At 46.0% G+C, this 15,362-nt stretch overlaps 1 protein-coding gene across 3 annotated transcripts in view; it reads left to right on the forward strand.

Moving 5' to 3' along the window:
• Positions 1-8,141: 8,141 nt before the first annotated feature.
• The window catches only part of STXBP6 (syntaxin binding protein 6), a 280,707-nt gene continuing 273,486 nt past the window's right edge, over positions 8,142-15,362 (forward strand). Inside the window, exon 1 of one of the 3 annotated variants that reach the window (XM_060167954.1) lies at positions 8,142-8,386. The gene's annotated coding sequence lies outside the window, so the exon portion shown is untranslated. Of the gene's footprint in view, positions 8,387-8,739; positions 8,924-15,362 lie in introns of those variants that run through there. The other 2 variants (XM_060167946.1, XM_060167937.1) reach the window with 2 other exon arrangements.

Consider the following 15,362-nt stretch of genomic DNA (forward strand, 5'->3'; position numbering starts at 1 on the left):
AACAGGCTCAAGTCCACACCTGGGGCTGAACTCAGTTTTTCAGAAACATTTACTTCACTAATGGAGTTCTTTCTTCCCTTTCTTCCTTCCTCCCTTCCTTCCTTCCTTTCGATTAATAAATACGCTTTTTTTTTTCTTTCCCATGGCCCACTGTGCTAGACACTCTAGAGGATATAAAGAAGGTTCTGGCGAATCTCAGGCCTCAAGCAGGTTGGATTAGACTCATGCAGACATACTTGTACAGTGTAAACAGACCTGCTAAGAGCCAAAGGGAAGATCCAGGTAAATGAGTGGGAGATGCCTCTGGCTGACACAATCAGTAAAGATTTCCACAGAGCAGGCATTTCAGACAGCTCAGAGAAAAACAGGGTAGGATTTAGATACGCAGAGATGAGGCCTGCAGATTGGAGTAAGAAAGGGCATCCAGGGCAAAGGAAATAGATTTCACCATTAAAGTGCCTTTTATTTTCTCCTTGTCTTTCTTGGCTGGGTGTCCTGGGGCAGTGCTCCTTAAACTTTAATGTACAAATGAATTATAGTCTTGTAATTCACCGGGTCTGGGTAGACAGGAATCTGCATTTCTAACAAGCTCCCAAGTAATGCTGAAGCTGCTAGTCTGAAAAGTGCACTTTGATTAGCAAAGTCCTAAGCTGCACGTTTCCAAGGTGAGGCAGCAGCAACAGGGAATTATAGGGCCACCTATGGCTGGGCGGGTCTGCATGGCCTGAAAAGCTTCTGGGGACGCAGCAGCAGGAGCTTCTTTCACTGTTAGTCTTTGGCAGGGCTCAGGGGCCATAACAAACAGAAGGAAAAGAGCTGCTGGATGCAATAGAGATGACCTGTTCTCAGACTGTGAATGGATTGCATCATTGTATCCTCCAAACTAGCAGCACAGAGACTTGGGGAGAGATAGCAGCTCTGTGTGTCCAGGCAGAAGAAGGGATTCTTTGTTCGCTCAAAGCCTAGCAGCTTTTCTGGATCTTGGTGGAGAAAGTCATTTGGAAACAAAAATAGGTCTTTCAAAAACATTGCTGAATAAAGGAAGGAGGAATTAGGATGATTCACTCTACCAAACTCTGAACTTAACACAACAAACCAGGTCTGAGTTAAGGTGGGAGCTCTGTTGCAGCAAAAGGTGATCGTAATTGTCTTAGCAGACTTTTATTTTTCGGCTATATACGTCCAGATTTTTAATTCAAGCAAGTCAAGAGATAAGAGGAGTCATACTTGACTATTTGTGATTGAAATTCAGAACTAGTCACTGTTTAAACTTATGTATCTGTATAATGTCTTAGTAAATCCTGAGTCCTAACTTAATAAGTACAAATGATGAAATCGCTAAACTTTTAATACCCCTTCTCCATCCCCCCGCTTCTCACCTTAGGCCTTTTCTTTGGAAATACAGTAATAGGTGGCAACACTAGGACACCTGGACAGGAGAAGGTGGAAATTTTGTAAAAAGCACTTTCTACATAAGTAAAATTGTTTTTGTGAAAACAGGAATGCTATACTGCATCTATGGAGATAAAATATGATTGCTATAGCAGAGGCAGTGCTTCTTAGAAACAGCTCAGATTGGAAATCTAAAACACTCTTTTGGTTTCCCCCTCCCATTTTTCTGGAAGTTACCAAGATGGGTTGGAAGTAATATTTATTCAGCACTTGCTGTGGGCCAGGTACTGTGCTTAGTGTATTGCATATGTATTCCCATTTAATTCTCTAACTGAAGCCATAAGTGGATAGTAATATGCAGTTTTTGGAGATAAGAAATGTAGTATTTAGACTTTGCCCAAGGTTATAAACAAGAATGAGTTGAAGCAGAGGTTCAAACTCGATCTGTCTAAAATAAAATTCATGTCCTTTCTCCCATGGCCTGCAGCAGTTTAATAAAAGAGCAACCAAGTCTGGAATGTAACCAAGTCTTTTTGCAAGACTAAAACTTCTTTGGTTTCATTTCTTTCAAGAAACTGTTTCTTGTTTTAGCCTATGTCTTATCTATATGTTGGTATATGAAAGCTGAAGCAGCTTAGGGGATAAAGTAGTATCATTAGAGAAGCAGAAAGAAGCTGTGAGGAAAACAGAAGACCAATAAAGATGAAAGGGAAGAATGAGAATGACAGTTTGCCATGCCTCTCAGTAATGTTCTCTTACAGTGAATGGCAGTGGACTCCGTCCCACCATATTTCATGTCAATAGTTAATATTTACCCTGGCTCTCGAAAACATAGGAGAGAAAGAAACCAGAAGCTTAGTAAATTAGGGACAGAGTGTTGTCCCACGACAACTCAGTCAAAAAAAGGTGAACTCTGTAAGGCCAACTGGCCCGAGGCAGGGGAACACAATCAGATTCACAGGTTGCATCAGACCGAAATTCTCCGGACCACCCAGTTCCAGAAACTGCCCTGGAGACATTCCGGACCACCCAGTTCCAGGAACTGACCTGGGGGCTTTGAATCCAGCCCAGCCTTCCCGTCTTTCGAGGGGCGGGACTAACGGTCCCCCAGGATACCGGAAAAGACCACCAAATAAGGAATACCCTGCGCCCTCCCAGATTCACCACACCCCTTTCCCTTCTTCCCCTATAAAATCTTGCCCAACCCTCGCCCGGGTGCGACTTCTCTGGCCCCTTTCTCTCGGACCAGTGAACCTCGCCCGGGAGCGCTCCCTAATAAAGCTCACTTGAAGCTTTCCTCTGTTTCGCGGTGCCGTTTGTTAAGATCCGACCTTACAAACTCCAGTTATAAACCGGCTAGAAACCTTAAAAAGGAAAAGCACGAACCAAGACTAATTGTGTGGGAAACAGAATAGGATCCCAAGCATAAGCTCCACTAGCCCACTGAATTCTGCAGGTCTTCCAGACCCCACCATATCCATGTCACTGGAAATGAGAGGTTTTATTCCCAATCTACAAATGATACATACATGCAAGAGCCACAGACCTATCCTAGCCTGGGGATGCTCACTGCTATTGCCAGGGGAACCACTGTGGAAAGCGGAAAAAAAAAACCAAACCTCAAAAGAAACCATAGTGTTGAAGAAGGAGGATGGAAAGAAATTATAAACTATAGAATGATAGGGAACAGAACTAAAAAAAGTTCCTTGTCCTCAATATATTGTTTCTACCCCTCACGACCAGAATTGTTTCTTTTGTCACTTTTCATTCTCTGGAATTTTATTATGGAAATGTCCCTTTGGGACCACAAAATACTCTTAAAATTACATATATCTTTGGGAAGATGGATAATCTTCCACAGATAAGTGTGATTTAGTTTATTAATCAAGTTATTTTATTTAGTTCTAACTTGTAGTATACTAAAGGAATGCTGATTTTTAACACTAGAAAGCAACAGCAAATCTGGGTGAGATAGGGGTGTGCACTAAAGACATCTAGGAGATGTTTGGGGAGAATAGTGGGGAAAAAGGCACAAAAGGAGCTAAAGATTATTTTTTACCTATTTTAAGACCAACCAAGACTGGTGCTGTACTCATCAACAGAGGAAGAGAAATGTCCTCCTTTTTGACCCTTTTGTACAGACTGGGCCCAACTCTGGTACCATTAAAACCCACAAATATTAAATAGGCTTCTCTGAGCTGGTTTAGTGACACAGCTCTTGTGGGAAAATGAATGGTATGCCAACCCACTTAAAGGAAAGAGCCTTTCAGGTCTAAAAACAATGTATCATTTTTGGTTGATTGAACCATGTGAAATTGCCAATATTCAAGTAACTGTGACCAACAAAAATGGCAGTTTCATATGAATCAACCTAAAAGCTGATAAACTGAGACTTACCTGAAGTCACATGGTTGGAATGAAGAATTTAGAACGCTGTCAGTTATGCTGTATAGAAGGATTTTTTTTTAATGCAGATTTTGCTAGACTTGAAGACATACTGTTACTGATGATGCTATACCATAGTGATGGTCTTAAAGACAGTGATTTATAGGGCTCCCCTGGTGGCGCAGTGGTTGAGAGTCCGCCTGCCGATGCAGGGGACGCGGGTTCGTGCCCCGGTCCGGCAAGATCCCACAAGCCGCGGAGCGGCTGGGCCCGTGAGCCATGGCCGCGAGCCTGCACGTCCGGAGCCTGTGCTCCGCAACGAGAGAGGCCACAGCAGTGAGAGGCCCGCGTACCGCAAAAAAAAAAAAAAGACAGTGATTTATAATGCACAATTCCCTAGATCAAGCTCTCTTTGTCCACATCACTTCATTCCAACTGTTATTTAGACAGTACCTCCTTCTACAGCCCTGGGCAACCTAGGATATCTAAATCTGTGGGTGTTTTAGGTTGAGGTTGACAGTGGGCATTATGGGTTTCAGGAGAACTCTAGGTGAACTCAATTTTTTCTTGTACCACTCAATGCTCAGAAGGAGGGTTTCACCACGTGATCTGGTGTCCTTATGACCATGAGTTGACTTGTGCCATAAGAGAAAACTGCTCTCATGGTTTCCTTTTCTATTCCAAAATATAATAGTCATTTAAAAGTCTGTAATTTGGTATCTTGATGAGCTATATAAGGTATTTTTCAATTCTATAGTTTTATGATCAGACTTTAAGGAAAAAAGCCAACTATGCTTGTTCTCACGCTCATCGGGTATTTCTGTAATTATATGCAAGAAACTGATAACAATAGTAGTTCTTGGGGAGAGAAACTCACTTTTTTTCTCTTTACTGAGCTTTTTTTGCATTGAGCTTCTTTTTAATATCATGTATTATTTACTACTACTACTAAAAATATTTAAAAAACAAATACAATTAATTTAAAATTTAAGTAGACAAAGCATTTTACTTTAAAAGTACAGAGTCCCTCCCTTGACAAATGTTTACATCCTGTTCTTCTTGCTCTTCTGTACAACCTTATCACTGTTGTGATTATTTTTTCGCAGGGCCTCTCCCTGTCGTGGCCTCTCCCGTTGCGGAGCACAGGCTCTGGACGCGCAGGCTCAGCGGCCATGGCTCACGGGGCCCAGCCGCTCCGCGGCATGTGGGATCTTCCCGGATCGGGGCACGAACCCGCGTCCCCTGCATCGGCAGGCGAACTCTCAACCGCTGCGCCACCAGGGAAGCCCCGCCGTTGTGATTTTTAAAAGTAATTCTTAGGAACTGTGGGAGGCGGAACAGAGATACCGAAGATTTTGATGATGGAAATTGCTATTTATGCTGCAAATATTTGTAATTACCTATTATGTGATAAGTCCTCGGCTAGGTACTTCCTCCTTTCCATAACTTCTGGAAAGCTTATGTAAACACCAAGTATTTTTTTTTTCTTTGAGAGTTCTGCATGCTTAAAATGCTTCCCATAGATAAGCAGTGGTCTGTTCTTCATGAATGCAGCAACCAATGAGCTCACCTGCAGGGAGTATCCCCCAGGGCACTGAGGGAAGTCCCAGGTGTCTGGCTGAGGCAGGACTACACCATGACCTGTAGGTGAGCTAGAGGGTAGTCATGGAGCAGGGTGGGGTGGGGGATCTGCAATACTGAGAAAAGGTAAAAAGGAAGATTTAAAAAAGGAAGGTGGTAGAAGGGAGGTGACAATAGAAACTAGTACAGGGACTTTTTTTCCTTCCAGTTTTACTGAGATAGGATTGACATATAGCACTGTGTATGTTTAAGGCATACAGCATAGTGATTTGACTTAATCATGAAAGGATTATCACAGTAAATTCAGTGAACATCCATCATCTCATATGGGTACAGAATTCTTTGTGTTAAGAACTCTTAGGATTTGCTCTCTTAACAACTTTCATATATATCGTGTAGCAGTGTTAATTATATTTATCATGTTTTACATTACATACCTAGTACTTATTTGTCTTATAACTGAGAGTTTGTACCTCTTGAATACCTTCATCCAATTCCCCTTCCCCCCCCACCCCTGGCCTCTGGTAATCACAAATCTGATCTCTTTTTCTATGAGTTTGTTTCTGAAGTATAATTGATCTATAACACTATGTTGGTTCCTGTTACACAACATAGTGATTTGCTATTTCTATACATTTCAAAATGATCACCATGATAAGTCTGGTTACCATCTGTCACCATCCTAAGATATTACATAGTTATTGACTATATTCCCCACACTGTACATTTCATACCTGTGACTCATTTATTTTGCAACTAGAAGTTTGTACCTCTTAATCTCCCTCACCTATTTCTTTCTATACAGGGACATTTTAATTCACAAAATCGTTAAATTACCCAAAAGCTGATTCTGAAGACTTGTAACAGAATCCTAAACACAGAGAGAGAGAGCTTGCTAAATCAAAGATGCTTACTACTTAAGACAATTTTTGTAAAGCTATAGCTTCCTTGTTTAAATTCAGATTTCATATAGATGATGTGTAGATAAGAACAATGCCTTATATTTGCTTAAATTCTCAGTTTTCAAAGCCCTTAGACATACATTGCTGCTCTAAATCCTCTCAAAAAACGCTATGAGAACTGTTTTCCATTTCACAGATGAGGAAAGTGCAGCTTAGAAGTGGAGCCATTTGCCCATGGAAACCTGGTAGAAAATGGCTGAGGCTAAGATGCAGCAGCCCTACCTGTTGGCGTTAAGCTAGCCCTACCACAAGAAATAAGCAGAGACACGTGAATTTATTAGGGAAATCCCTCTGACTTTCAAAAAACCACAACCATGAATATGCCCTAGGTATCCCCATTTCTCCCATTCTCCCCCTCCAAACCACCTTCCTGGGTCTGCAGTCCAGCCCATCTTCCTAGAGTTCAGTTCTGATTGTCGCTTTCTTCCCCCAGCATCTGCTAGCTCCACACAGCCTACAAAATGAAGTTCAGGTTCTACAAAATGGCACCCAAGTCCTCTGCCTCAGCCCCCATCCACTACTCCAGCTCTTTCCCATGTCAGTATGGTGTTTCTTGCCCCTTATATTTTTAATCAAGCAGACCGGGGTACCACCATCTGACACCCCAGAAGGGCCTGGGCTAGGATGAGGCGGGCTGCACAGTTTAACGGGACATCAAAGAACCCAATCATCAAGATACATGTTTTAATGCAATATTTTTAAAATTAATACAGAAAATGAAAAATATCAAAATTTAAAATAAAGACAGGGTCATATTACTGGTTTTCCCTTTTTTCCTTTTTCAGACTCCAAAAATGCCTCAGCAGAGTTCTGTTATGGAAACTACGGTGACTTTCCACTTGGGTACTTTTATTAAAGATGTTTCCCAAGAGTCAGTTCTCACACCCCTTTCCACATTAGTATCAGTATCTTACTTCTCTTCTTGAATGCCTCAGTCTTTATCTGTAACTCTCTTCTGTCTGGAAAACCTACTTCCCTTAGTAACTGGTCGTAGTTTGATGGCAATCTGAATCATCTCGGATACTCGCCAGCGCCTTCCCAAAGCACAGTGGGCACTCAGCTGCTCTTTGGTAAAAGAACGCAGAAATCACAGTCCTCACACTGGCTGGCTGTGGGGTTGAGCAGAGAAGGAACTCAAATGTATTTTGTTTGGTCCAGAGTGCTTTTTAAAATCTGAATTAGTTATCAAGATTGAAAAACCAGGATATTTTACATTAAAAAAAATCGAAATCTCTGTCATTTCTTGAAAAAAAAATCAGAAACTCTAGCCAAAGCAGGCCGCGATTCTTCCAGGATACCAACGGGAGTTTGCAGCCCAGTGGCTCTGCCTTCAGAGCTCTCTCCAGTTCGCCGCCTGCTACCCGTTTCACTCACTCACATTGCCGGCCAGGCCCTATTCGCTTTTTTGGCGACCCTAGGCTTGAAGCAACGAGTGCACTGGATAAAACCAATCTGCTGGGTCCACTTGTTCTCTCGGGGAGAATAATGTTTCCTCGTTGTCCTTTCTAGGCTTGCAGAGGCTCACAGAAGCAGCTCGCCTTTCTCACCCACAAACTTCCCACGACCCGTGAAACTTGCAAGGCCCTCCTCCTTCACTGTTTCTCCCCCGCCCTTTGCTCCAGGGTCCCCTCCCCGGCACCGGCCCTTCCCTCCCTCCCCCACCCAAGGCGCTCCGGAGCTCGGGGCGGGTCCCCGGCCCCCAGCTCGGCCATCTGCCCCGGCCCAGGGCGCTGGGGCTCGCCCACGGCGGCACTGGGCATGCTCAGAGGCGGCCGCACGGGCAGCTTCGCTTCGCAGGCGCTAGCACTCGGCGGCGGGCGGGCGCGCGGCTGCAGCTGGAGCTCCAGCGCCTGGAGTTGGAGTTGCCGGGAGTTTCCCCCCCTCCCCCTTGCGCGCGGCAGCTGGAGCCGGCGCGGCAGCCGCGAGCGGCGGCTACCCAGCACCCGGGCCGGCCGAGCCTTGTCCGGAGCCCGGAGCCCCGCGCGGGGCAGCTCCCGGGGAGGAGCCTTGCGGGCTGGGACGCGTGCAGCGCACTGGCACTGCCGGGGCACGAACCGGGCTGCAAGGTAGGGCCGGGGCGTGGGGAACCAGGCGAGTGAGGCAGAGGCCAGGCCGGGGGTTGCGGAGGGTGGAGGATGCGGCTGCAGAAGCTGCGGCGTTTGGGGCGCCCAGCGCTGGGTCTGAGGCGCGTGGCCGGGTCGGGGACGCCGCTGCGGGGCAGAGGGAGTAGGCAGGCGCCCAGGGAGATGCTTTCAAGTTGGCGAGCGACGGGAGAGGGGGCCGCGCGCTCGGGCGCAGCTGCTTTGTGCGCGCCGAGAGGGACTCGGGTCCCTGGTTCTCCCCAAACCTGGGACCCGATGTGCGGGCAGGGCTGGGCAAGCCGCAGAGCCGAGCAGTTTCATCCGAGAAAGTTGAGGATGGAGCCCTTCTTTCCTCACTGTCCTCGCGGTAGGATAGCCCCGAGGGTGCCGCCCTGAGGCCCCCAGTGTGGAGGAGCTGCGCCCCTGGGCTAAGTTCCTCCGCCCCCGGCTGAAATCCACGAATCAACCAGATCTTCGCTTCCCTGGCTGGCGTCTAGGAAAATCATTCCTGCCAAATCTGAGGTAGGCTGTCCGGGCGGGAATGGCTCCCTGCCTCCGGGACGCTTAGCTGGGCGACGCCCCCTTCTCAACCTCAGACGTGGCCAAGGGCGCCCGGTTCCGAGTTAGTGCTTACGGTGCGCACTGGAATGGAGCCTCACACACATGGCGGGGAACGTGGGGTAGGTGGATGGCCTGATTTTTCCTCTAGTCTTTTCTCAGCTTTACAACACGCCACCAACCCCACCCGGCTCATCTTCGCAGAGGACAGGACCTGGAGGGGAAGGCCAGGTGGAGAGTTTGGGTTGACATACTGTTCCTTAGGAGAGGATGCCTGGGCTGTATCTGGCTTGGGCTCCAGCCCCAGGACTTCATAACGAGCCCTCTCCCCTTTCGGTTATTCTTCCTCAGGGACCGGGTGGGAAGGAGTAGGGGCGGTGGGTCCACAAGAATGTCCACTTCGTCCCACCATCTCCTAAGAGTGCGTTCCAGGGGACCCCAGGACCCTGGAACTGGCGTTATGTGGATTACGAGAATGTGGAGGATGCTGACCGTTCTCCTAGCTCCACTTTTTTCACTTCTTGTTTTGAGTTTTGGGGTTTTGCCTGCACACGAGTCAGAGCTGCTCTGTCATAACCGGGGGATGGAGGAGCTTCAGCCTGGCAGTGAGCCGCTGTTCACCTCCGAGGCTGCTAGTGGGAATTGGTCCAGAAATGATTATGCAGGCTAGAAATATGCCTCTTTTATTCCCCCCCGTCTTTTGACTGAACACCTTGGCTGTTGGGTTTGTGTGTTAAGTTCTTAAAGGAGAACCCACGCACTGCTCAAGTACTATGTTTTAGGGAATCACCATTTCTGCTACATGTTCTTCTCTTTGCTTTTTTCCTGAGGGTGGGGGTGGGAATCTGCTTTGGGGCAGATTTCCAAATGTGGAAATCACCTGGTGTTGGTACACAGGTTCTAGAGTGAGATAGACCCGAGGTCAAGATTTAGGTTTACAGTCGGATTACTATGCTAACTGACAAATTGTTGGACACTGTGAACTTCAGTTTTCTCTTCTGTCAAATGGGGATAATAGTGGCCTTATCTCCTTTCACTGCAGGGTTGTTGTGAGACTTGGGGGAGATAATGGGCATCAGAAGTGCTAAGAAAACTTTAAAGCACCAATTGTGTTTTCCTGTGGCTGTGCTCTTTACTCAGTTTTTTTTTTTTTGAATTAACTACTTCTTTTAATTGTAACAAGCTGCCTGAATCTTCTCTCCTCCACCCACTCTTCGCCAAAAGGTTTGGTTTCTCAGGGCTTTGGAAGTCGCTCTTTATCTTCTTTTTTCTCTTCCCTTAAATCCATCTCTTTTTTGATTTTAAGGGTTGAGGCTCCAGTCCTTGTATTGATCTGAAGGAAGCAGCGAGGTGTAGTTTAGGAGATGGGAGTGTGGTGGGGTGCCTCATCAATGTTCAGAATCCTGGGCCCCAGAACTGGCATGTTAACAAGACCCCAGTTTGAGATCCAAGGTTGATGAAGGAGTCAGCAGACCTGGGGCTGGAGCTCTGGCATGGTCTCTAATAGTGACCTTGAACTAGGGACTCAACCCCTCATCAGTGGAATCAGACTGTGAGCTTGAGGGCCAGTGCTGATGAGAGGCAAGAACAGGTGAGATGTCTCTCACTCAGTTAATAAGGGATTAATCAGGCTCCTGACCCCTCCTCCCCCCCCAGGTGCTGCACCTTCCCTAATCCTAGGGTAGTGGTTCTCAAACTGGAGCATCAGAGTCCCCTGGAGGGCTTGTTAAATCACAGCTAGCTGGGCTGCATTGCCAGAGCCTCTGATTCTCTGCGTCTAGGGTGAGGGGAAGGGGGGGGGGGGTCCAAGAATTTGCATCTCTAACTAGTTCCAGGTGATGACAGTGCTGCTGGTCCAGTGACCATGCCTATAGAATCACTGACATAGGGGGTGAGAGAGAGAGTAAGAGAGGTGAGGTTTGTTCAGAAACACCATTATTTTAATATGTCATGTGTGGAGACAGGGTTTCTTCAGGATGTTTTAGGAACTTGCCTGAGGCATTTTCTATTTCTGATACCTGTGCCACTTCTCATTGTCCAGTGTAGATAATTCTGATTGCTTTTCAAATGAATGAATTTTACACAAAAGAAGTTCCTCCTTCTTTTCATACTGTAAAATACTTAGCCTCTGGTGTCCAGGACACTCTTGGATAGGCTGAAGTTGGTGACCTTGATATTGATAAATCCAGCAACTACCCTATTTCCTTTCTTTGGGGATCTCAGACGTTTGTGGAGAGGAGGTTTCGAGAAGTTCTGGCAGCTTAAACCTTAAGATTGGAGAACAGGGGGCTTCCCTGGTGGCGCAGTGGTTGAGAGTCCGCCTGCCGATGCAGGGGACGCGGGTTCGTGCCCTGGTCCGGGAAGATCCCACATGCCGAGGAGCTGCTGGGCCCGTGAGCCATGGCCGCTGAGCCTGCGTGTCCGGAGCCTGTGCTCCGCAACGGGCGAGGCCACAACAGTGAGAGGCCCGCGTACCGCAAAAAAACCAAAGAAAGATTGGAGAACAGGTGAATCACTTATGAGCAAGATTAAAAAGAATTTGCAGTGTGGTGTCTTCTCTGAAGGGACAGCTTACGTAGGCCTTGGGGGAGGTGACGGATGTCCTGTGGTGGTCAGATCTGGTGAAGGCCTTCCATTGCTTCTAGAGGATGGTAGTGTTGGCTGTAACTGAGGGAGACCCTCCACTGTCTGAGGGCTGAGAGCAGCTGTGCAGTATCAGTGCTGCTCTGTGTAGCTGAGTTTATAATCCGAGCACTGTTTGGGCACAACCCAACCTTAATCTCTTCCTTGCCCCCTAAGCTATGGTCCAGGGCTGACAGTTCACTATGACTTAAGGTGGCCTAGGTTGTGGCCTTGAATTTTAGCTGCTTTGTATCAGAGAGGCTTCGGGAACCTGCTGGAGTCAGGAAGATTCCCGAGATGATATTCGAGGGCAGAAATAAGGTTTACGTAGCACCCAAGTGGACTGTGTGTCCAAGGGGCTCTTGTGTTGCTGTACCAAATGGAGTCCAGCTGACTGTCAGTCTTTATCTCAGCTTTCCATTTGTGCTTTGTTTTCGTTTTCAAGTGATTAGCACTAGAGAAACCTATCAGTAAATCAGAAACCTATTCAAAAACTCAAGTGTACCACTTAGTGTTCCAGCAGATAAATCTGCAAGGCCCATGCCTGTCTTCCTGACCGCAATCAGCCCTCAGTAGACACAACCTTCAGCTTGAAATTCTTTAGATGCACTAATCACTGATATAAATGGTTTCTCCTACTTAACAGGAGTACAGAAAATTTCTATTTTAAAATTCTTTTCTATAACTTGATATTTATATTTTGGGTGTTACCCCTACTTTTTGCTGGGAGGATTTCTTTTCCAGGGTGGGGAAGCTTCTTTCCTTATCACTGTTATTCACTTTTTTCAGCACATGACCACTTGGTATCTTGGCTCCCTTGGCTAAGTTTGTTGTGAGACAGTCATTTTGATAACTTTATTTCTCTTTGATCATCAGGTCTGTTACTGGGTCCTAGAGAGTCATGGTCAGTTCCTGGAAGGCTCTCTTCCCCAACTGTCCTAGAGGATTCTTTTAAAATAACACTCAGTTTATACTGCACTAGCTCATTTCTAAGATCCTTTTTTTTTTCTTTTCACATTTCATCATTTTCCAATTTCAAAAATCTAGATGGGTCTGAAAAATTATGAACACATTTAATGTATGGTTTCTTTCTTCTCTTCCTGTAACCTGTTATGTTAACAGTGGCTTCCAATGAATGGCATCCTAAAACAAAGCAAGTTTGGTTCCTGACCTGGGTAGAAAATGTGTTTCCTGCTGTCCAGCTGATAGAATTGAGCAGTCATCCAATTAGCTCAGCAGTTCCCAGAGCACTGGGAAGAATACTGTTAGGTGGATGTTAATAGGTGTGGTCTTGTAAAGGTCAAATCAATTTGGAAGCGCTGCCTGTTATTTTCCCCTGTCTCAGAGATTCTCAGTGTTCATCCTTGTATCAAAGACTCTGAGAAGGACTGCAGTTAACGATATCAACAACAAGAAACTTAGTTCTATTTATCTAACCAGACATTTCCCAGAGCATTTTGAGGTTATGTGTGTAGCTTCTAGGACTGCTTTACTGAATCAGCACACCCCAGCAGTTCTAATATATTATTTAACACCATCTATGGGTAGGGTGGTTTCACCTGGTCTATCTCTAAAATATAGGGGCATTCATAAGCTATGGATATTAATTGATGCATGGACTGTACAGGTGGTTACTGTTTGTTTCAGAGTAGAGAGAAGCCATTTGAAGCTGTGGTGGCTGAGGAAGCCTATACGGATGGGCTAGACTATGAAAACTCTGGCAACGATGCGTAGCACTTCTGTAGAGAGGAGAAAGGGTGTTTTAGGTTGCTGGTGTTAGGGAGCAGAAGTGTGAAGTCGTACTTGTGCCTGCATATAAATAAATACCTTTCAGAGCACATAAGACAAGCGATGTGCCTAGCACAGAGTGAGACCGTGTGAATCTGTGGCAGTGGTCAAAGAACCTGTCGTCAAGTTCTTTCTTGATTCTGTAAATTCACTGAAGTAGCAGATGAGTTCTCGTGACCACAGGAGAGCTTGTTGTGGATAAAGGGGGGCACAGCACCCAGGTTGAAAGCAAGGAGGGGTGCATGGGACAGAAAGGGAGAGAGAAAGTGTTCCCAGGCTTTCAGAGGGTAGTGGTTCCAGGTGCAGAGGGATTAATTCAAATGTATGTCCAGCTGAAGAATATTGGATATTTGGGGGAAGAGCTTTTCAGGAAGAGGGGAACTTGACTGGAGTTTCAAAAATAAGCAAGAACTCTTATAACTCAACAATAAAAAGGCAAATAACCCAATTTATAAAGGAGCCAAGAGGCTTCCCTGGTGGCGCAGTGGTTAAGAATCCACCTGCCAGGGGACACGGGTTTGAGCCCTGGTCTGGGAAGATTCCACATGCTGCGGAGCAACTGAGCCCGTGCGCCACAACTACTGAGCCTGCGCTCTAGAGCCCGCGAGCCACAACTACTGAGCCTGCGTGCCACAGCTACTGAAACCCGAGCGCCTAGAGCCCGTGCTCTGCAACAAGAGAAGCCACTGCAGTGATAAGCCCGCGCACCGCGACGAAGAGTAGCTCCCGCTCGCTGCAACTAGAGAAAGCCTGCGCGCAGCAACGAAGACCCAATGCAGCCAAAAATACACACATGAAATAAATAAATTTATTAAAAAAAGGGGCCAAGGATTTAAATATACATTTGTTTTTTCAGGTAAGATATACAAATGGCCAATAAGGGGATGAAAAGATGCTCAACATTATTAGTCCTTGGGGAAATACAAATCAAAACCTCAGTGAGGTACCACTTCACACCCATCAGGATGGCTTTGATCAAAAAGATGTATAATAACAAATGTTGGTGAGGATGTGGAAAAATCAGAACCCTCCTACATTACATTGTTGATGGGAATGGAAAATAGTGCAGCTGCTTTGGAAAACAGGCAGTTCCTCCTCAAAATGTTAAACATCAGGGTAGCCCATGACCAATTCCACTTTTTGGCAAATCCAAAAAGTTACATTAGCGGTTGCCAGGAGCTGGGGGGCAGGGCAAGAAGAATGGGAGGGCCTGTTGATGGACATGGGGTTTCTTTTGGGGGTGATGAAAATATTCTGGAATGGTTGCACAACTTTATGAATACATTAAAACATTGTGAATACATTAAAACCACTAAATTGTACACTTTAAAAGGGTGACTTATAGTGAATATCAACTAAAAGAAAAACAGTAAGAATGCCACTGTGGGTAGAGTGAAAGGAGAATAAAAAGAAAAACGTGGAGAGAGAGAGATGCAGGAATAGCCTATCAGTTTCAGGGCAAATTTTCTGCTCTTGGGTAAAAAAAAGGTAACTAGATAATTCCTTTCTCCTTGTTTGTCTTTGGATCTTTTAGGATTTTTCTGTTACTCTTTCATCCCAAAGTCCTTCCTCTGAATTAAGAGGGTCGTGTGCCAAGTTGCTTCTGAGTCAGTGGGATCGTTTTCATGGCAAATACCCTGTGACCTTCAGAGAGGAGTGTGTTTCTGGGCTTTGCTCTGGGGACTAACTCCATATTTAGGCTTCGTTGCTGTGATCCACTAGAGGGCAGTGGGCAGGGCTGACCGGGCAGCTTATGTTTAGCTTCTCCCTTAAGATTTGACTGTGGTAGACGTTTTAGCATCATCTTCTAAGTTGTTAGTGGAACTGTGTCAACACTGTCCTTAAAAAAAAAATCTCTGGGGTTTCCCTGGTGGCGCAGTGGTTAAGAGTCCGCCTGCCGATGCAGGGGACACGGGTTCGTGCCCCGGTCCGGGAAGATCCCACATGCTGCGGGGCGGCTGCGCCCGTACCAAAAAAAAAAGTCTATGTATTA

Source organism: Lagenorhynchus albirostris, chromosome 1 (assembly GCF_949774975.1).
Source record: "Lagenorhynchus albirostris chromosome 1, mLagAlb1.1, whole genome shotgun sequence".
NCBI lineage: Eukaryota > Metazoa > Chordata > Mammalia > Artiodactyla > Delphinidae > Lagenorhynchus > Lagenorhynchus albirostris.